Source organism: Lathamus discolor, chromosome 1, assembly GCF_037157495.1.
Source record: "Lathamus discolor isolate bLatDis1 chromosome 1, bLatDis1.hap1, whole genome shotgun sequence".
Lineage (NCBI taxonomy): Eukaryota > Metazoa > Chordata > Aves > Psittaciformes > Psittacidae > Lathamus > Lathamus discolor.
Genome location: NC_088884.1, coordinates 42997308 through 43019721, shown reverse-complemented (window position 1 = coordinate 43019721; position 22414 = coordinate 42997308). Strand labels below are relative to the sequence as shown.

Below are 22414 nucleotides of genomic sequence, written 5' to 3'. Positions count from 1 at the left end.
TTAGTCTCTGAGCTTTCCTTAACACAAAGAAGATAAAAATGACTTCGCCATTTACCTTTTCAATAGGAAAAAAATATGACCAAGGCAATTTTCTAACAGACATAAGAAAGGATCAGACTTAAAGGAAGAACTAGTGTATTCTGTTAGGAAGAGGAATGTATGAGGTGATAAAGCTGTAGCAGCATTAAGGGAAATCTGAACTCAGAACCAAAATTTCTCTCAGCAAGTTACAGGCTGGTATCTTTTCAAAAATTAAATACTTACACTGCAAAGGAAACATGCTCAGACAAATTGAACTGTTCAGCCTTTGACCTACAGGCTACTTTTCTCCATGCTCAAAACATTTATTTGTCTCAAGACAAACTTTCCCAGAAGGCATATTCATTTAGAAGGGAATAATACATTGAGGTATTAAAATTTTCAGTAACTGCTTAAGCAACTGCTGTAAACACAACCTATTTAGGTTTTGCAACATTTTGCTCTGTTAGCTGTCGGAATGTTCTACCCATTTGTAGAAATGGATGACTTTGACTAGGAGTTGATTTTGCTACTTGATTTAGTCAGAAAACACTGCTGCTGAGGCAAAGAAAATGGAAAAAACTGGTTACTGGAATCTAAAACAGGATGGCAGAATTTGTTATTTAGAGCAGAGCTGGAAATTAACAAGAAGGCTAAACAACTCCGAAATGCAGGCTATAGACATATCTTAAACACCAGTTTTGAAATGTCATTAGCAGTTCAGGACACTAAAGTCAAGGACATTCAAATTCTTTAACAGGAAGGACCTCAAGAGCTTCTCTGGAGATAAAAAGTTTACTTAATGATGAAAGGCTTAAAAGAGTTCTGATCCTGTTCAGTACCTTAAAGAAGAATACAATGATAGCATAAAGTACCAGTGAACTTGAAATAGGACTGTACAGATCATAAGTGCAGCAGAATGAAAAATAAGGACAGGAAGATGGACACGGAAGTCATATACAAAAAGAAAGGCAGATGATACTTCTATATGTTGCACAAGAAGCAATGGAACATATGAAGGTAGTGAGAAGACTGTTAAGAGGATTCACAGCTGCTTATATATTCAGTAGCACTATTTCCCAGCTGGCAAACCAAATGCATCCGTCCAAAGGCAGCTGGATGGAGTTGGTGAATCTGTATTGTTCCTCAACTTCCACATGTGCTAAATTATAGTCAGAGTGATTGGGGTTGGTTTTGAGTGTTACATGCCTGAATCTTTAATTACACAATAATTGTTTGGTATTTCAAAACTCCCTTTCCATGGCTGAACACTGAAAAGCAGAACCTATTACTGTACCATCTCTTTTTGTAACCTTTTTGGTGTCTCAGGCTTTTAAGTGAAAGAAAATAAATAGACTTATTTTTTCCCTCCTTTGCCTTTTCTTTCATTGTTTTTGTGTTTATTCACTAAAGCATCCTCCTTTAGCCCTACTACCATGTTGCTCATCACACTACCATACTTACACTATCTGACTCCATCCATTGGTCCTATATCATCCAGTTTATTGACAGTCTCTGATTCTGCTTACTGATCCATACACATTCTAAAGTAAAGGATCTTCAATTCCGTCTGCCATTTTACTGTTCATCTCACAGCCGTATCTTCATCCCTTACCTTTCTGAAGCATTTTTAATCAATTTTTACAGCCTCTTTATAAAATGCATGTCCTGCTTGTTCCTCACCAGTGTTTTCTACCACACTGATCAATTCTTACTTAAGTCTTAAATCCTGCCATCCTAACACCTCTGCAGCCTTATATTACTGTCTACACTCATTTTCTAAACATCTATTTCAGAATCTGTGGTCCTGTAGTTTAGTTTTTGCTCATCCAGCTTTTGCTGAAGCAGTGGGGTGAAGCAAACAGCTGCATGGTTCTGAGTTATCGGCTGGGCTTAAACTACTACAGCCTTATAGCTTCTTTTCTCTACTGGACTGGGCTCTTCTCCTTTTAATCTTGTCTCTGGTGAATATTATATGGATTCAGCTATAATTTGTGAGTCAATGACTCATCTCTTTTTCACAACCAGAGAGTTCCCTGTTCCACATATTTGACTTCCTTTCCAATGCATTACTCTAAATGGCCTGTTAGCAGCTCAAATTTACTACGGCTACCCCAGAATAACTTTGACTTCTCTAAATCCTTTACCTATATTCTAGCTCATCTCTTCTTCACAGTGCTTAGCCCGATTACCAGGAAAGTTTCCACTCTGGCTCAGGATATTTATTAACTCTTGCCCCTCACTTACGTGTTTCCTTCTTAAAAAAAAAAAAAAAAACAAAAAACCAAAAAAACAACCAACCAACCAAGCAAAAAAAAAAAAAAAAAAACAGCTTTGTTTTTGGTTTTGTTTTTTAATGAAGTGAAAAATATTGTCCACAGTCTAAATTCTTTCCTTCTTGGTAATCATAATCTTCTTGCCTTCTGCTCAACTCCTACTCACCTGGCGTAAGCCTCTCCTGATCTCTTCATATCTTGCTTCTTATCCATTCAACTGTCTTATCAAAATCATAACTTCTCTTTCACTTTGTAACTTCTTTCAAGCTTCTCCCAAACAATCTGATCTTTGTTAGTCCCAATATAACCATATTCATATAATTCTAAAAAATCAATTTCATGGAATCACAAACTCTAACTCACATGAGCTAAATTAATCTTTCCATCTCAGCAACATATAGTAATGAAACAAATCAGGTAATTCTGTAATAAAAGCATTTCCCACAGACTTCTAAGTGCATCTTGTTTAGCTACAAGATCCTAAAGCAGAGACTGATTGAATTTGTATTCCATGTCAATCTAAATACATGTTATCTGAAAAACATCTGGGCTTATACAATAAGAGCCCAGTCTATGGGCAAACCCAATATGAAATTCCATTCATGAGTTAATGATGTTCCAACATAAACCTTTTTGCTTGTGTTACAGGACTATTTCAACTGTACTAATAGCAAGTAATCTTCTAACACTGGCCTGAAGTAATTCATAGACATTTTCACAACTGCTTTTTCTGGGGTGTATTTGGTACTTCAGAAATACTCTGAGATAAGGAAGTAAGAGTTTACCACACAAAGAGAAAAGCCAGACAGAAGTTTTGTCTCTACAGGAAGAAAGCATGTAGGGGATTTGAAAAGCCTTCTCTTCAGACACAGTCTTATCTTTAGTAACACTCACAACAAAAGCTGCCAGACATTAACAGAGGTGTTGGTAATTCAAATTAAAAATTAACTATGATCAGTTAAAGTGAAAGGAAAAGAACACACAGGAAGAAGAGTGAAGAAAAAGTCAGTTTTAAGATCAGATCATCAAGTAAGATTATTAACATAAATGAGAAGGAAAAACTAAATCAGATTAGAAATACATGCTGTGAGGAGCACTGCTAGTAAAAATTACCATCTCCTAGAGAAACAAATTAAGAAAAAATGCTTCTGAAAGTGAGTGATACACAACTGTGACCACAAGGGATCTGTTGTTTTGGGGCATTAGTTAACACTTTCTCATACTTCTGTATCCACAAACCCTTTCATATATTTTGTTTGCTATTCTTATTTCATACTACATTATAGTTTTCTGCCATAATGGCCCCCTTCAGTATGTAAAAAGTTACCCCTACCCATAAAATATTTGTATAAGCTGGAACTTTCAGTAGATGCAAGAAAATATTGGCTCTTTCTTGCTCCCAATTCACTGAAAATATTACTGAGCTTTCTGATCAGAAACATCTAAACAATTCTCATTCCACCACAAACAAAATGGGAATGCTATAAATAAAACCCAAAACCTAGGTGACATATTTTTTTACTTTTTAGACATCTTAACTAGGTATACATTACAGGATTCCTATTTCATGTTTACTTTCTTGTCAAATACAAATTAGAGGAGCTGCTTAATAGCGAGGCTGGATGCAGGTACCTTTTCACTTCAAACTTTAAAAAGGTAAGTTTAATGTTTACACAGTCTAAAATGCAACATATGTTGAAAGCCAGCACTGTATCAGATAGCCTACCACTACCTATTTAATGCTGTGAAGCCTATCAAAGACAAAAGTGAGCTGCTATAAAATGATGTTTTCTTATTTCACACTTATTTGTAAGTGGATGCTCCCATTGCTCAACTTGTTTTGAAAACTACCACAAAAAAATATGAACTACCTGCTTTCTGTATTATGCATTCTATAAACATGGCTCACATCTATAAATGTGAGATACATTATGGCTGTGGTCACAATATGGAAAAGTTCTTACACAATCCCAGGAGAGATTTCTGCAATATAAATTTATCCCCATATTATCAGCAGACTGCTGAAGATTGCCACATGCCTATATATATATATATATATATATATATACGTACATGAATAAATGGAAACATCTCTGTGTGTATATATATAAACACTCCTTTTCTGCAAACATAGAAAATAAATATAGAGAGCTATCCAACAGATATACACATGCATGATTTTCATGAACAAATTAATGATTTAGAAAGAACTTTAATTACTCTTACTCCTTTCATCAGGTTTCTCAGGATGGGTGAAGGGCAAGACATTCATCTGTGTCTCCTGCAAGAATTCAGCACCAGAGACAATGTAATCATCAAATAAATTTAGTGTTTAGCAAGGTTATACTACATGCACTGCTAATGTTTACAAGGAATATAAATTGAATCAGCTGGAGGCAAGGGTTCAGGACAACTCAATAAATACCAAATCAGACTGTTTACAGTATAATCACCTGAATTTTGAAATTGATACTTAAGAGCCACATAGTTTCAAGAGCAGCAAAGAAGTTACTGAAAAAAAATTATCCTAAGCATACTTTCAAAAATAGGCATAGACAGAAATTACTCTTTGAGGCTTAGATGCAGGATACTCAATCCTTCATCTTGAAGCTAGAATTATGTTGCTATTGTGTCTTCAATACCAAACCTACAAGACAAAGTTATTCATAAAAGTAAATTATGAAGATTGCATGGAAAGCATATGGCGCAATGAGTTTTAATTTACTACTCCAGCTAACTGACTGGGATACTGCTCTGGCATGTTTTATTGAAGAATTGACTCTTTCCATGCGATTTCTTCCACAATTTGCATTCAGAGTGAAACTATTTTGAAGTGTTTTTAATTATGTATTTTTGTAGCATAACAGATATCATATATACTAGACTTACAAAATAATAATTTGTAATTTTTCTGCTGTGCCCTGCCTCCTAAAAATATAAATTATTTTATTATGTAGATCATCAACAAGGAAGGATTACTTCAAGAAAAATTATAAAACCTTAACATTTTCCAGTGCAAACCTGTTAGTTAACCCTATCATTCATCTTAATCCATGCAAACAATATTCTTACACTTTTAAAATGGAATAAAAGTGCCCGCCCCCCAAAAAAAACCCAACCAACCCAAAATATAACAACAAAACCAACATAGTTTGCTAAAAAGAATAAAAACTAAACACCAAACCATAAAAAAACAAAAACATTGATAAGCTTCGCATTATGAGAAAAAAATATATTCTTGTCTTAACATGGTTTCCTTTTGTCTCCTTTTCCTTAACATTGTTTCCTTTTGAATATTAAAAAACAGTTCCATCTACATGTGAAGCAGACTAGAAATTTATCAACAGAAAGCAGTATCAACATGTAGAGGCACTGCCTAGGCCACTGATATCTATCATATATACATAAAACCTCAGGAAAAAATAATTCTCTATTATTTATTTCTTATGATTACCTATTTTTTCTTAACCCTCACTCATATCTCATTATAGAATCATAGAGTCATAGAATCATAGAATGGTTAGGGTTGGAAGGGACCTCAAGATCATCTAGTTCCAACCCCCCTGCCATGGACAGGGACACCTCTCACTAAACCATCCAACACAAGGCTTCATCCAACGTGGCCTTGAACACTGCCAGGGATGGAGCACTCACAACCTCCCTGGGCAACCGATTCCAGTGTCTCACCACCCTAACAGGAAAGAATTTCCTCCTTATATCCAGTCTAAACTTCCCCTGTTTAAGCTTTAACCCATTACCCCTTGTCCTGTCACTACAGTCCCTGACAAAGAGTCCCTCCCCAGCATCCCTATATGTCAGACCGGTTTTACTATCTTCTGCAAATTACCATGTTGGGTAGGTGTAAGATACTATCAAATCAAGACAGGAATGTTTACAGACATAAACAACCATTTGTGTTTAAAAATTCAGGAAGTCTTATCCAATTTCACGTACTTGTGATGTCTAGATGGAAAAACTGAATAGCAGGAAGTGTAACCACTTCTAGCCCTTGGTCCTCCTCTTCAGATAGTTTTTCCTACCCTCCAGGCAAGGACAACCAAAGTGCTAATCGGTCAGCTCTTGAAATGCTGACCAGCTTTTAACACCAATGCACTATGGTAAACAAAACACAGGCCAAGTCAAATGAACAGGTTGGACATGATGTTCTGAGGGAAGACACCATCTATCAGAAGGGTCAAGGCACAAACCCATCCCTCCTCGTCATCTCACTTCAGTCCACTGTTAGGTCACCTATTACTGGAAGAACAACTTCAGGAGCTGCTGAATAAAGCTTGAGACACACACACACACAAAAATAAATACAGCATGTAAAACTTGAAGCAACTATACTGGAAATGCTGGAAAAACAACTCCCAACACTGACACTTCTGTTTTCAATCTGAAATAGGTCATCATGTGCCTAAATGAAAAGCAAAGATAATGGATTTTTTTCCTCAATTTGTATAAGGAGGTTTATACAAGATTCAATTAAAAAGGCTGAGTATAATGTATCTGCGTCTGTACCCTTATCTAGTACACATTTTTCCCACAAAATCCTATGGAAGCAGATATAAGTATATGAAGACATCAACCTTCAACAGCCTTCATGTCATACATAAGGGTGGTATTTTAGAACAGTACAGCTCCACTGTAGCACTGGGAAACATTCATCACATGAGTAAGTCAGTAGTGAACTTCATTGTAAAGCTGAGACCTTATGTGTATGCAACATCAAGTACAATGAAGCCTTGAGATAGAATAAATAAGATCACCCTTCAAAATCTCTGTCAGATTTTCTGCATTTTTGTGTTTCTAGAGCAAACACACTTAACCAGAACATTTCTTACAATTCTACACCAGCGTATTTGGTACGCAACCCTTTTTGGGAATGTGAGTAATTTCCTACTGAGAAATTACCTATTGTTTAATGGAAAGTCATTGATCTCTGCCCACCACCTGCTTAGTCCAACTGCTTTATTTAACACGTTGGGCGATAGCAACACTTTATCTCAAGAATCACCCTTTCTGAAGCTAATGAACATCATGTTGTAATTTTAACTAGATTCAGATTTATCTCCAGTCCTAGCCAAGCACTGAGTTCATCAGTTGCTGACAGTGACCTGTTTGGCTAGCATCTTATCCCATAACTTGTTCCACTAAAATCAATATCACCAAACATGCAAAAGTTGGCTCAACAATTCTCAAGTGGGATATAACGTGTATTTCAAGGTGTCATCCTTTTACAAGATCTGTATACAACACTTGAATTGATTAAAAAAAAACTTACTTTGGATGCTTTTTGGCTACTAATTTGTTGACATATATCCTCATCTATAAACCTCAGGGTAGATCAGGGTGACTGGCTGTGACGCCTATGTGAAGCACAATTCAACCACTGCTAACCTGTGGTTGCAGTGGTTTTGAAAAGAGAATGGAACTCACGGATTTCACTGGAAATTACTTACATATGAGTGAAACATCCTCCCTCCCTGTCAATAGTTTGTAATCTAAGAAATATTCAATCAGGGAATTCACGGATTCAAAAGAATATGCCCAGACACAGGTTATGTAGAAGATCGCCCGCCAGGCACCTCTACCTCTCAGAATGTGGTATTTGAGGCAAAGGAAGAGCTGCTGATTTCTGCTGTTCCCACCCCACTGGGAGAAAGTGATCCCTTGAGAAGGGGCAGAACTCGGCCCTAGCACTTACAAACCTCTATGCTTCAATATTTTACTTTCTTAAATTTTCCACAGACAAACAGTTTGAATCACCTTCCAGTTTACTCAAACCAGTTTATCCACAGTGTCACTGTTACCATGCCACTGTTAACTTCTGATTTCAATAAAGTTTGGGTTTTTTACAAAAGCCGGGTTAATAGCATAGCCTATGTCACTGTCGACAAAACGACATGAAAAGAGGTCTCCAGATTTTTGTGTCATCAAAACACAGGTTGCTAGTATGTAACAGTCAATAAAGCCTTCTAAGACACACAAAAAAAGAGTAGGCTGAAGAAGTTCATGTAAAAATTACCCTAATCAAAATAATGTCTTTCACATTCTTCCTGTTTACAGAAAATGTATTGATTTGTAATGGAAACAGTTGACTCACAGACACAAAAATGACTCAGTAACTGGCAGGTTAGCATTATCTATCCACCTTCCTCATGCTGCTCAAGAACAAACGTGCCTGAGCAGCCATAAGCATGAGCCTGCATTATACACATGCAGCTGCATGCATGAATGTATGTTTCTCACATGTATTATTTAACATTCTCCATACAAGATCACAGGACAGAGACTTGCAAGTTTGGTTGACTTCCACGCAGTTTATAAATGACCACAGAATGCACATTTTAAAACACTGTTCACTGTACCATAGCTGAATCTCTCTCTCAGCAGCACATATGGGGAACGTATTGCTCTAGAAATAACCATGTGGTTGCTAGTGAAAGAAGTGGCAGAATGCACAGTAGTACAGAGAGACTGAAAAGATCCTTTTTTTTTTTCCTCTGTACATTATTTTGTTGTAAACAACTGTGTATTTACAAAATAAACAGAGTTTGAGCTTACAAGCATGTCAGGCCTACCCTCATATATGAATTACACACAGTTTTCCAGCAGTGGAATGATATATGGCAGCCAACACCCTTCACATATAACTATTTTGTGCTGAAGCAATTTGTCAATCTTATTTAACTGCCATTATTTCTGCAGTGCGAGGAAATTCCAACCCTTGCAGGTTAGACTTCTGTTGCCAAATAAAAGGAGTAACAGCCATCTCTCACAAAATACACTAAAGCTAACTCACATCTTCCCTGACAAAACTAATCACATACTCCAGGGATGACCATGTGCTGTAATACATGTCCTCTGCCCCTGAAAAGTAAAGCTGCATTTTCTGCCTTTAATGTGGATAATTTCTCCACAAAAACTACATTTTAAAAAGAATGGCATTCAGGGCTACAGAATGGAAAGGGATCCTGTTTCACTGCAGCCATCTGTTCCCAACACAGCGATGGAACTGTATGAAAAGAAGGAAGCTCTCTCTCCTGTCTCCACCTGCTCCCTCTGCAACTTTTTTTAGTACTATTCCAGTATACTTCAAACATTATTATTAAAGCAAATATACCAGATGTCCTTGACTGTCCCACCTGCTGGCTGTACTGGCATTTGCCATAACGTATCTTCCTGTCCATCCTCTCTCCTATATGCACATATAAAAAAGCCACTGGGCAGGGTGCATGACATGTCCTCCCTTGGATGCTGTCTGGGGTATATGAGGAGTAACAGCGGGTCATTTCAGAGCTTTTTATTTTAGTTCCAGCTGCACAGCCTCATGTGCTCTGGTCACAGAATCACACAGAATCACAGAATCCCGTCAGGAGGTTCTCTGTTGGCAGTACCATAACAAACTACTTGGAAGCCACAATACAAGCAGAACCTGGTCTGGGAAGTAATATTGGAACAGCATTAGCTATTCAATATGAGCTTTCTCTGACTAACGAAAACATATAATCCCTGATCAGTGCATCTACATCTTCCCCGCCTGTACTCTGATCATCAGCGGTATGGTTCTTACACAGCTGTGTGCACCTTCCTTTTTCTTTCACACAAGCTTTTAGACAATCATCTGATGAGCTCAGGAAAACCTGGTTTCTACCTCTGCTTCTCTGGAGAAGCAGGTCATACCATGCAGTCTTCTGTGGCACACAGGGTAGCTTAAACCAAGAGATATAAAGTCAAAGCCCCATAAAGAGGATCATCGTGCACATACAGCACCATACAATCGAGAAATGTATGTTAAAAAAAAAAAAAGGAAAAGATACTGTGTCTTGCAAACTGTCCTGGGTTCAGGTGTAGCTGTGTGGTTCTGAGTTACCGGCTGGGCTTAAACCACGACACAAACAAACACTGTACAAATAAAACTTTGCACATACTGGAACAAAAACCCCTAAAAATTTCCTATTTCCCTATGATATGTTTACGTCTTACCCCAAATACTCGCACATAAGTACATGTAAGTTGCTTGTATTTATATCCCTAGATCTTTAATGACTGATTTCTTTTACAGACAAGGTCAAGCTCTATGTATTTGCAATTCCACATTTCTTTTTCAGCTGACTACTGTTATCTATAAACAACAGATTATTAAGACTACTTTTCCTCTCATCATTGAATTCTTATACACATCACATCCTCCAGAATTTGGGGAATGGCCCAAAGCCTCATATACCTTGAAGAGTCCAGTTATGAAGAGAGATAGATAACCATGGTAATTAGTAATTAACAATTTGTTCAGGAAACTATTTGGAAAAGGGAACAAAGAGACTCACAAGTGAACATGAACAATCTGTCTTGGTTCATTCCTTGTTTGGACAATGATTTATTTGGCTTTGTGGGCACGTTTGCCTTCCTTAAAGCTGCTTTTATGATCTTTGTTTCTAGAGATATCTGAAAAGCTAAGTCTGATGTAAAGACTTGATTGATGTCTGCCTAACCAATACATATAGCTATTACTTTGTGTTTTCCTTCTTTATTACATTTTCAGAATCAAAAGGAGATAAGCATTATCACAAGCCTGTGTTATCAATATCAAGGAGACATACACACAAAAGATGTTTGAACAAAATGAAATTTTACATGTCAGTAGCAGACAAGCTGCTGTTGGAAAGTGCCAGATAATTAAATTTTAGAGAGAAGCACAAATTTGGGACCTCTCATAGTGATGAGATCTGTCAGACACAGATAAGAATTCGTATTTTAAAAATACACAAGGTTTCATGCCTCATCTTTTTTTAACGTGAGAACAAAATAAAACAGTTGTTTGTGCCAACAGTTCCAACGAGTTTGTCATGCTGTAAAGGACAATGTATCACCCTGGTTGGGCTACCACCTTTCTCACACCCAGAGACAGAAGTTATACATAATACAGCACGAACTGGTATTCACCTGGTTTATCAAAGAAAAAGCACCAGAACAGCAGAGGATTCATTTCTCTCAGGACAGCGTCCTAAATGATGGTAAAGAAGGGGCAGCCCCAGAAGCAGAGCTGGGCACCAGAAGGGTGACATGGTTTAGTGAGAGGTGTCCTGGCCCATGGCAGGGGGGGTAGAACTAGATGATCTTAAGGTCCTTTCCAACCCAAACCATGCTATGATTCTATGCGTTGACTCAAACTGGAGACTTGTTTATCCACCTCCTTGCCAGAGCCAGGGCTCGCCTGCACCCTGGCACCCATTTCTCTCTTTTTCACATTTTCTGGGACACACAAATTCTGTATTTGAAGTGATATGGAAGGCAAATATTTTTTTAATACTTTAGAGGAAGGACAACAATTTAATTTTGTTCTTTTCAATGCCAGTACAAACGCTTACAGACAAAAATTCTGCCACACCATGATCTGTGCACTGAACTTGCTGTGTCGCATGACAGATGGGCTCCAAATTGCAGTGTGGCAAAAAAAACCCCGCTACTAGTCTGCATTTCTAGCACGAATTTTCAGCCATACTCCATATCAGTATGGATAAGTACAAAAACATGAAAATAACATTCTATCTACTATAAGCACAAGTAGTATTTCCTTAAAACATGTGGTGTGATATATCCTGTTTATAGTTACAGAGGCGTTTAGAGACAAGAGCTCCCTTGCAGTCGGTACTGGACTGCTATTGGAAAACAGATGTCTGTGAGATCAGGTTAGGGAAAAAGCCCCTTAGGTTTTCCAGACTATCCTAAGAAAATAGTCTTTGCTTTCACTGGCTGCTTGAACTGTTTGAGAGGCAATTTTGAGTCTGGGGTGCAAGTGCCTAGGGGGTCTGCAGGGGCCCTATGAGGTGCTGGACACAGCCAGTTCCAGTTGGCTCCAACTGACCCCCCTCAGGGCACAGCTGAGCGTCTCAGACAAGGTGCTGGCACCTCTGGGAAAGTGTGCTTAAGGGAAAAAAAACCTGCCCAGGAGTGAGGGAATAAAACTGTGAGAGACAGCCCTGTGAGCACTGAGGTGAGAGAAGGAAGATGGCAGGAGGTGCTGCAGGCACCGGAGCAGAGATGCCACTGCAGCCCGTGTTGCAGCCCATGGTGAGGTAGCTGTGCCCCTGCAGCCCATGGATATAGTATCACAGAACCACAAAATACCAGTCTGGAAGGAACCTCAAGGTTCATACGGTCCAACCTTTCTGGCAAAGGATGACCTCAACTAGATGTCCCAGCACCCTGTCCAGCTGAATCTTAAGTGTCCAACGCTGAGGAATCCACCACTTCCCTAATGAGATTATTCCAATGGCTGAGTGTTCCCTTTGTAAAAGGATTTCCTCTTGTGTCCAGTCAGAATCTCCCCAGGAGTAACTCATGGCCATTACCCCTTGTCTTTTTCATGCAACTCCTTGTAAAAAGGAAGTCTTCTTTGTAGCCACCCTTTAAATAGTGGAACATGGTGGTATCATACCATATGCATTGAAGGAGCTGCAGCCCAAGGAAAGGCCACGCTGGAGCAGTTCTCGAAGGACTGCAGCCCATGGAGAACCCCATGCTGGAAAAGTGGAAAAGTGGGAGAAGGAAGGAGTAGCAGAAACCAACTAGTATGAACTGACCACAGTGCTCATTCCCCACACCTCTGCTCAGCTCAGGTAGGGAAGCAGAAGAGAATGGAGGAGTGTAGTTTAGCCTAGAAATGAGGGAAGAAGGTGATTTAGTTTTCATTTTTGTTTCTCACCATCTAAATCTATTTAACTGGAAATGAATTAAATTAATCTTCCTCAAATCGAGTCTGTTTTGCCTGTGATGGCAATTGGTCAGTGACCTCCTGTCTTTATCTTGACCCACGAGCTTTTCCACTTTATTTCCTCCCCCTGTCCTGTTGAGAACAGGAGTGCAAGAGCAGCTGGGTGGGGGCCTGGCACCCAACCAAGGACAACCCACCACGCTTGGGATCAGATGCGGGAACTATTTTTACTGATTTTGGCAGTCCAATTATACAAAAGTGACTGAAGGTCATTTTTCATTACAATGCCAAGCACATTTGCTATAATAGTGAGGTGAGCAGTACTTGCTACACAGAAAGTAAATGGTGGTGTCAGCACACACTGCCCCCAGCCACCTTCTGTGGAGGCTCAGAGTTCTGGAGTGGTTTCAGAAGCTGCTTAAACTGATTTAAGACTTTGCTGTTGCCAAAAGAGATCCTGCCCTACTTCGCATATTCACATCACTGCGCTATTCCTTGTGTGGCAGCAGTAAGGCTTATCTGGCTGAAAACTGTTAACTTTTAGTGCTGGAACAAAAACGGAGCATAAGACCATCACTTCCAGTAAAAATGTCATTTTCTACTATCATGAAACTACCCCCTTGGACTATTTCAAGCTCACGATTCTGAAAATAACTATCCTCATTAGACTTGGATTACAGCTCTTCCCCTAACTTTAAACCGTGGTTACTTAAAATGTCCACCCTGATTTACTCAGATATAAAGATGATCAGAAATACCCTGCCGAGCCAATTTATCACCAAACTTTTTCTACATCACTTGAACAAACCTCTGATAGGACCAGAGGACTTTCTGAACCAAAATTTATGGTCTACCTCCTCTTGTATGCTTTTTCTGACAAATGACAACATAAATAATTTAAAAAAGTGTGTGACCTTCTGCAGTAGTTAACTGGAAAATCATTCATTCCATGAAAGAATATCCTACCCACTTATCCATTTATTTTGCCCTACATGTGCCTCTTTTTCTTCCCCCTAAAATCTTGCAATAACCTACTGATAGAATTCTTATTGCCATATAAATTCAAAACTGTTTTGAATTTTGCCAGCTTCTTGGCTTCATCTTGTAGTAATCTGATGGGCCTTTTACGCAGCCAGTTAAAAAAACCCTATACTCTTCCCAGGTATGATGTGTAGTGCAGGTTCATGCTTTCCCCATAAATCTAGCTTTTACCAAATCTGGTTTTTATTTTTTGCCTTCCAAAAAAGGAAAGAAAATTCATGTCCTCCCCCGCCACATAAACATATGCAGGAGAATGAGCATCTATTTTCTGACCATCACTGATGCTGAGATTGACTGAGAGAAACAGCAAGAAATCCAAGTACCACCTCTGGCTCACTGAGCTGACTGTTGATTGTTCTCATTTTGTTTAACAGCTTATGTATAATTGCTGCTGGTTTAGACTGTAACACAATAAATGCAGGACTGTGGGAAGAAAGAAGCCTTTTTTTGCACCAGCAATTTTATTCTCCTTCTTATAAGGAGGGCCAGTCCTACACTTGACTGCATTGCTTTGTAAAATTTTCTTTTCCCCCAAAATGCCTTTGGTATGTCTGATTTATCCTTAATTGCTGAAACCCAGAAATCTCATTACAGCCTATGTTGCCAGTATAAGATGGCTGAAGTTACTTTCAGCTAAGGAGGTTATACACAGTTTAATAAATTTCAACAAATTAATTAAAGTAAATTTTGCATTTATTGTTTTCCCTATTTTTAACGGTTGCGTGCACCACAGATCTATGTAAAATTCAGTTTTCACTGTTGCTTAGTGGTTTCCCTCTAAGATGGAAATTATTAAAGGAGGCAAAATGTATCCATCTATAACCTAGAGATTTTAATTTATCAGCTGAATGTTGGTTCCCAGAAGAGCAATGAAGTGTTAGTTCAGAAAAAAAAGGAGGTCAAAAAGTACAGGAAAAAGACAAAGAAGTTGTGCATATATCTGTGTTTTCAGAGACAGGTTTACAGTCTAACAATCTTTGCTCTGAGACAAGTCTGCAAACTCTGGCAACACTGGTCACCTATAGTTTTGGTGTTCATTACAACAATGTGTTAGTCCTTAATTTCTTGATTTTTGAGCTGTCCCATGATAATACACAAACATCTTTCCAGCAGATAGGACTTTGCTGACCAGAAAATGTACTAAATATTTAAAAGACAAAAAAAAAAACCCAAATCTGGAATAACTTAGGAAAGCATAAATTTTCTCAACCAATTCAGAGAACACAAAAGTAACATCCTCTATATTGTAGGGAGCTATTTAACATTACCTTGTAAGGTATTTTCTTTCACTGAGGTATGCTGAGTATAAGGTCCTAAAATTAATCACCAGTTTTCCCCACCAGCAAAACACACTGACTGAAATTGAAATTTATTTGTAGCCCCACATGCTCCACCACAGTCAGTGGAGTTTTACAAGCTTGAGAATGAAACAGGGATTCCAGGATTTCCTTCTTGTTTTCATTAGTGGGCTAAAAACAAAATACTACTTAGGCAAGAAAAAGGGAAAGAATTCACAACTGACAAGGTTTCTTGAACTAGGTGGGGTCAGACCTTTGAGAATGGCTAGTCTGTGGCACTCTGGTTCTGGACCTGTACTGCTTATTTACAGCCTTCCTTTGCGCTCTGTGGAGATTCCGCCAGTACTAACCCAAGCACCACACTGCATTTCTAGCATGTCCAAAGCAACTACAGTGGAAGTAATAGCTCCTGTAAGAGAAGAACTGCTTTCATCCTTGTTGCTATCACAAAATACAAGCCAAAAAATAACACCAAAATCAACACACCATAAATATCTAAGTGGAAAATAGCATTAAAGATAAATCTAAAACATATAAAGGATTATTTTTTCCTTAACCAATTCAATGGACTTTTTAAATAGGAGGACTCTGCTTAACCATCTGAAATTACTTTGTGTTTCAGTAAGCACTCCCTAATACTCAGAAAGTCTCAGAAGATATTTTCTACTGACTGTTTATTACAGTATCCATTCAACTCAAATTGTAAAGGGTTATATAGACATCAACAACACTCAGAGACCTATTAAAAAACATCTACAGTTTTCGGTGACAGATTAAGAAGCATTTCTAGTTCAGATTTCTGCATCAGATCTTCAGGTTTTGTTGCATTCTCGTATTCCCAGTGTAGATCTGTTCTAAAATTCTCCTGGATTCACTCTTATTCCACTCTTTCTTTAATTTGCTTTTCCACTTAATATTTACCTTACAGACAACTTTATTTTGTTTCACATTCCCGTGAATCTTATTGTAGCTCATGGGTATGTGTGGATAAACTCTTTAGTAGCAATCCACTTTAGGGCATGAGACAGTCAAATGTGTATGGAGTCCTTCAAGCTATTGTTCAAATGGAAATTCAGCTCTCAGATGCCCAAACATTTGCCCTCATTTAAATTAGTTTGAGTTATAACGTTGGTGACTTACTCCCAGACACAGTCCTAGACAGTATTTCATATTCTCAGAAGAAACTGTCTGTAACTGAGACACACATAATAGTGAACACAGATGGAAATTAATTTTATCACTGTGATGAACACACTACTACTTCAATCAAAAGTCATTTGCAAGCTTTGGCGGAACGAGAACAGGTGCAGGGGAATTAGAAAATAAAATACTTTTCTTCAATATCCCTCTCTCCCCCTCCTTTCTCCATGTTCAGCACAGAACTGTACTGTGTTTTGTTACTGAAAATAAAAGGTAGACTTTGGGCAGAATGACAGCCACTGCTAAAGTCACACATTCAGAGCTAGTCTCACAACAATCTGGTCTTACAACACAAACACATAGTATTATTCTTTCCAAGTGAGTTATTTTCTTTGGGGACAATTTACTCTGAGGACACACTGCTTTGCATTTTCACATGGCTCTTCACTTGTTTTGTGAACTTTCATTGAGAAGTGCCCTGACATTTCATTGTCTTTATATGTTGTTGCTTTTCATTTGACCTCTGAATGATCCCCACTTCCACAAGATCTCTCTGAAACATCTGCACAAACAGAAAAAGCCTAAAGAGCTCTAACCTAAATGAAGCCTTGAAGCCCCTTCAAGTATAAACAATTAATTGGCGTAGGAACTGCAAAACGTAAACAGAAGCCCTCTAAATGTTTTCAGTCTATGCAGAAACTCTTTTCCTCCATTAAAAGGAGTGGGTTTAGTGTAACATTTCACTGAAATTGCATAAAGCCTGGCAATTATAAGGAATCGTAACAGAACAAGATTGTTTCTCTTACTCTCCTCATCCCTGGAGAAAACATCAAAGCAGCGGTGTGAAGACTGCCTATCTAGGCTATAGCATTCATTGTTTCTTAGATTTAACATATTCAGAAAAGTATCCATGCAATTTCCTAAAAACAGCTTGACCAATTTCATATAGTTTCAAGTTAAGAAGTACTGAATCAAGCCTAAAATGGGTAGTGATACATTTTCACTGTTGATCGCTGAAACAAGTCTTTTCAGATGAAGCATTAACAGCAGCAGTGTAACAAATTAACTTCCAAATGTTGTACCACCAAAACAGAATAGTGGTAAAATAACTTTAGAACATCCCTAAAAATGTGTGCTCCTTTTTCCTTTACAACAACAGTTACATGGAGATGTAAATTACTAGAATGAAGAGGACTTTTATCTACTAATCTCTATGAGCACTGTACAGTTTTACTAATTGTCTTTCAAAAAAGAGTACGTCTCTTATCAATGTAATTACCTTACAGGAAATAAAGACGTCTTTGGTAAATATACTTCTATCTAGACATTATTGCTCTCTATTAATATAATCATGACATAAATTTCACTGCTGGCTCCAAAAATCAGAAAAGTGAAAGATAGGATCTAGAATGCAAGACTGACATTATAATCACAAGTCCTAATTTCAATGTCCTGTCTACATCACTGGTACAGGCGCTTATGAATGACTACAGAAACAATGCGACTGCCTAGTGGAGACTGAGGTCCACAAACACTAATTCCAATTGAACTCGTTAGCTAAAAAGGCACAGAAGACATCTACAAACTGAAAAATCAGTGTAACGTATCCATTGCTTGGGATATTCACAGGCAAAAATATACGAACACACATGACTGAATGTATAAATCAAAGACAAACCTTACTGAGAAGTGATCTGCAGAGTGGTACACAATGGCAGATGCCATAGCATATTTTTTTCTGAAGCAAGGCTGCTCAAGATCATCTATGGATAATGAAGCATGACAGCTTGGGATTTGATAAAACACAAGTTGATGGCGAGAGAAAGCAAAGAATACAACTACTATTTGAACAGCCAACAAACGCATACAAACAGGAATTTTTCCAACTTTAATGTCAGTAAGAAATATGACGTGTTACCACAAAATTATATGTTCACTAGTCTAATGGACTTTACATCAGAAAAAGCTGTTTCTTTCAATCATTTACTATCTCCATTTTATTTCTCAGAAAGCACCATGCATTAAAGCATTTAACAGGGTATGGAAGGAAATAGAATCCATGTTTGTTTCAAATACCTTATATGAATGGCATCAATGCAGTTTTCACGGGGAAATCTTGAATGAAGACTCTATCAATTTCTAGTTTCTTCACAGCTCAGAAAAAAAAATCCTGTTTCTTTTCTCCCTTTAAAAGAAAGACATTCCATGTAAACACTTGCCAGTACCTATGCAGCTGTATTTTCATCTTTGCCCACAAACAACTGCTGCTTTAAAACTCCTTTAAACATTCTTGGTTTGTTCAGTGCCCTTCAGCTGATTGCCAAAAGTTAATTACCATGGGAGTTAATGAGATTGCTAATTTACAAAGAAAAAAACATACATGAACAAGTTTTCTTCATTATGGACTCATTTGGACTGGTTTGGTGTGTTCCAATATTATATATTTCCGTAGATCAGTGAGGCAAGTACAGTGGGGGAGTGGTCACACAAATATAATTTCCTACTGCTGTATCCCACAAGGTTCCTTAACTCAACATGCTCCATGAATTCAGTTGATACCAAAAAGACATGGATTTATAACTGTACATTTTTTAACTTTTATACTCAACCAGACAATTTCAAACCAGTTTGCATTAAGGGACAAAAGTGAGCTAAGTAAATTCAAAGTTTAGGCTCAAACAGTTTCATGGAACTTTTCAGATTATACTATAGATTATATTTATTTTATTTTTTCTTACTACTTCTCAGCTCTTCTATTTCCCTTCTGTAGAGTCTCTTATGGTAAATAAAAAGAATTCATGTTGCTTTTTCCCCATAGCTATTACTAAAAGCTCCAGTGAAGAAAGAACGCTTACTGTGCTGGAAGTTGTTTGAAGAAGACTGTAAGAGATCTTTTAAGATTTTTTAAATCAAATCCCTGAGACGGGCAAAGGATAGGAGTAAAGCTGTATCAACATGCTTGTTCTACAGATAGAAGCAGAGGTACACAAAATTCAACAATATGCTGAACGTCACATAAGGAGTCTGGTTTAAGGAACCTACTCAGCCTTAAATGTCTTGAATCCTTGCCCAGTTGCTTAATCATACACCATAAAAGCTGTCCTCAGTCTGCACATCTTACACGTAGCACTTGTGATTATTTTCCTTAGTAAGAAATACTATCATTATTTCATTTTGCAAGTCTTGGTAATATTTAAAACAGCAAAAAGAAAAGATTTTTTTTTTTTTAAGAAAAAAACCACTGCATAATTCAGTAGTTCATTAGAGGCATTCTAAATAGTTTGGAAACTCCCATTGTTTTCACTACTTATGTACTAAGAAATCAATATTGTCAACCAAAACAGTAAAAAGATGGAATTATGGCATTTTCTATAAATGTGTATACCTATAATTTCCTTTCTATTTTTTTAGAGAATAAAGCCCATATCAGCAAGGCACATTGCACTGATTTTACAGTCACCAAAGTCATAGGGCAATAGGAATTCAGACCACCAAACAATGTACATTTTCAATCAGAAAATAAAAGAAAGACTAAATCCCTTAAATGACTCCAGGACATAGGGTTTTAATGAAATAAGTATCAGGAAAAGCTGGTTAAAAATATTTCAGCTTTCAGAGTCAACAATTATTTTGTACCTTGTGGCTGTCTGGATAGAATGTATTTATCAAAACAACAAAGTAAAATCAAACTCATTAGATGCAAACCACATTAAAAAAAGAACATAGCAGCAATGTCCACCACTCAAAGGTTAATTCAGCCTCTTTCTGAGGCTTTATGATAGTCTCTGAGTCACTATTTTTTGTGGGGTGCCATGCTTATCCAGTGCCTAGATCCATCACTTCTGTCTGTGAATGATTTATAATTCATATACCATAGAGAGTACAGTCTCAAAATAAAATAATGATTTTCATGGTGAACTTTATTCAAGATTAAAAAAAAAAAAACAAAACAATAATTTTTCATGCCTAATAATGGATCCTCATCCCCCCCTTCTTTTTTTTTTCTTTAGAGCATGCAATATATACTATATGTTCCTATATATCCAAGCACAGCTCACACTGAACTCCATTTTTCTGTCTTCCTGAATCACTTCCCTCCAGCTAGGACGATGGCTGATGCTAATGCCAATTATGGTGGCAGCTCTACCTTTGCTGTCCAGATATCCAGTTCCTTATTAAATCTGTCTTTCCTAGAGCTCCCTGCCAATTTTCACTGTTTCTCAGGTCAGTCCCAGTTCCCCCCTCCATGTCCCAATTTATTCACCACTCTCCAGGTTGACCATTAATCCATAGCCTTTGCCCATAAAACCTTGGCCATCAAACTCCCTCCTCAGCCCAGCACTGACCAGTTTTCTCCCATACTGGCACCCTTCTGCCCACTGGGATCCTGGCAGGGTCCCAGATCCCACTGCTGGGGCTGGTTCCTCCCCATCACACAGAGGAGTTATCAAAAGCCATCACAGGAAACTCTTCTATATATTTTTCTCCTGCAGCACACGTACATTGAGTCACTCCATGGGAATGCCATGACCTTATCATAGTTGGCCTTAGTAATTTTGAGAAGCTTGAGCACACTCAATGACCACAAACAGAGATTTTTATATCTTCAGCAACAAAAGATCTCTCTTTCCTCTGCGAATTCTGATGCCTTTAAAAAGCTTACGATTTTGCTAATTCTACTGGATATTCACAAGGATGGCCACAAGCACATTCTGCTCCGAAATGACAACCTCGCTACCAGGCAGGAAAACTAACTCCACCAGAAAGGAATTTTTAAATATGACATTAGTTCTGTCTTGAGATCTTAATTGTGTTAAAATATCCTAGCTAGAAGCAAATATTTCTAAGGAGACAGCAGTTAGCCTTTGGGAGTCAGGAAAAGACAGGTAACTCAATCAATGAAGTAAGTTTTAGTATGTTAATAAAGGTAACAGTGAAATGTTGTCCATGTTTTAACAAGAATTTTCAGGGTTTCTTACACATTCAGAACTTCTTTTTACAAGTCCCTTAGGGAGCAGAAAGAACCTCTGTCACTTATTGGATGAACAGTGCATAATAGTTTGCGTAATGAAATTAAGCAGCCTGAAATACATGTGAACATGACTAATGAGAGCAAATGCAGAAGAAAAATCAAGCAGATGGCTTGAGCGTGCTGGAACAGAGTAGCAAGGAGAGATCTGAGCGCTTGGGGGGTTTGCAGGACACATATAGAAACATAAATATAATCTTTGCATTTCTGTATAATACTGCATCTGTCAGCACTTCAACAGTCTATGGATCACAAGTGAGAGCTTGCCAGAATACTAAGAGTCTCTGGAGAAAATCTTTATGCGCCTTTCACAGAGATGCAAACTGAAAACAAAAGGGGAGGGTTTTGTTTTGCATTTGTCTTGCATTTTTAACTGCATGAAAAGATACTTAAGCTAGTGGCATATATTTAAAGAACAAGTCTTTCTCCACCAAGACTGGTTCTCAGAGACCTCCCCCAGAATACAAACATTTGGGGGAAAATACAGCAAGACAAAGAGAAAGAAGATAGCAAGTATCAAAAGATGGTAGGAAAAAGCTTTCTCATCAAGAAAGGTTAATGACCTTATGAAGTGTGTTTAAAGAAACGCAGGAAAATGAAGATAAAATCAGTTTGCTCTCATTGCTTTCTGGGAAAAAATAATATGTCCACAGAAAAGATTAACTGTTCAATTCTATAATTCTAGCTGAAATGAGGATTACCAGGCAGTTTCTCCTCGAGAGGTATTTCTTGGCTGAAGGCATAATTATGCTCTGCAGGCAACATATACTTACGCTGGCTATTTAATTCTGCAAACTTATTGGACTGCCTACAGTTATGACATAAAAAACAAGCACATTCAGAAAGAAAAAGTATCAATCTAAGCAACTTCACAATATCATCCTTCTGCCTT

The 22414-nt window shown here is 37.8% G+C and overlaps 1 protein-coding gene across 5 annotated transcripts in view; it reads right to left on the bottom strand.

Annotated features, from left to right (window-relative positions):
- SYT1 (synaptotagmin 1) overlaps nucleotides 1–22414 on the bottom strand; it is a 368604-nt gene that overhangs the window by 265134 nt on the left and 81056 nt on the right. For 2 of the 5 annotated variants that reach the window (XM_065669324.1, XM_065669329.1), the window contains exon 2: nucleotides 18570–18678. The exons of 2 other annotated variants lie outside the window; for them this stretch is intronic. The gene's annotated coding sequence lies outside the window, so the exon portion shown is untranslated. Of the gene's footprint in view, nucleotides 1–4520; nucleotides 4564–18569; nucleotides 18679–22414 lie in introns of those variants that run through there. One more of the 5 variants, XM_065669344.1, reaches the window with a different exon arrangement.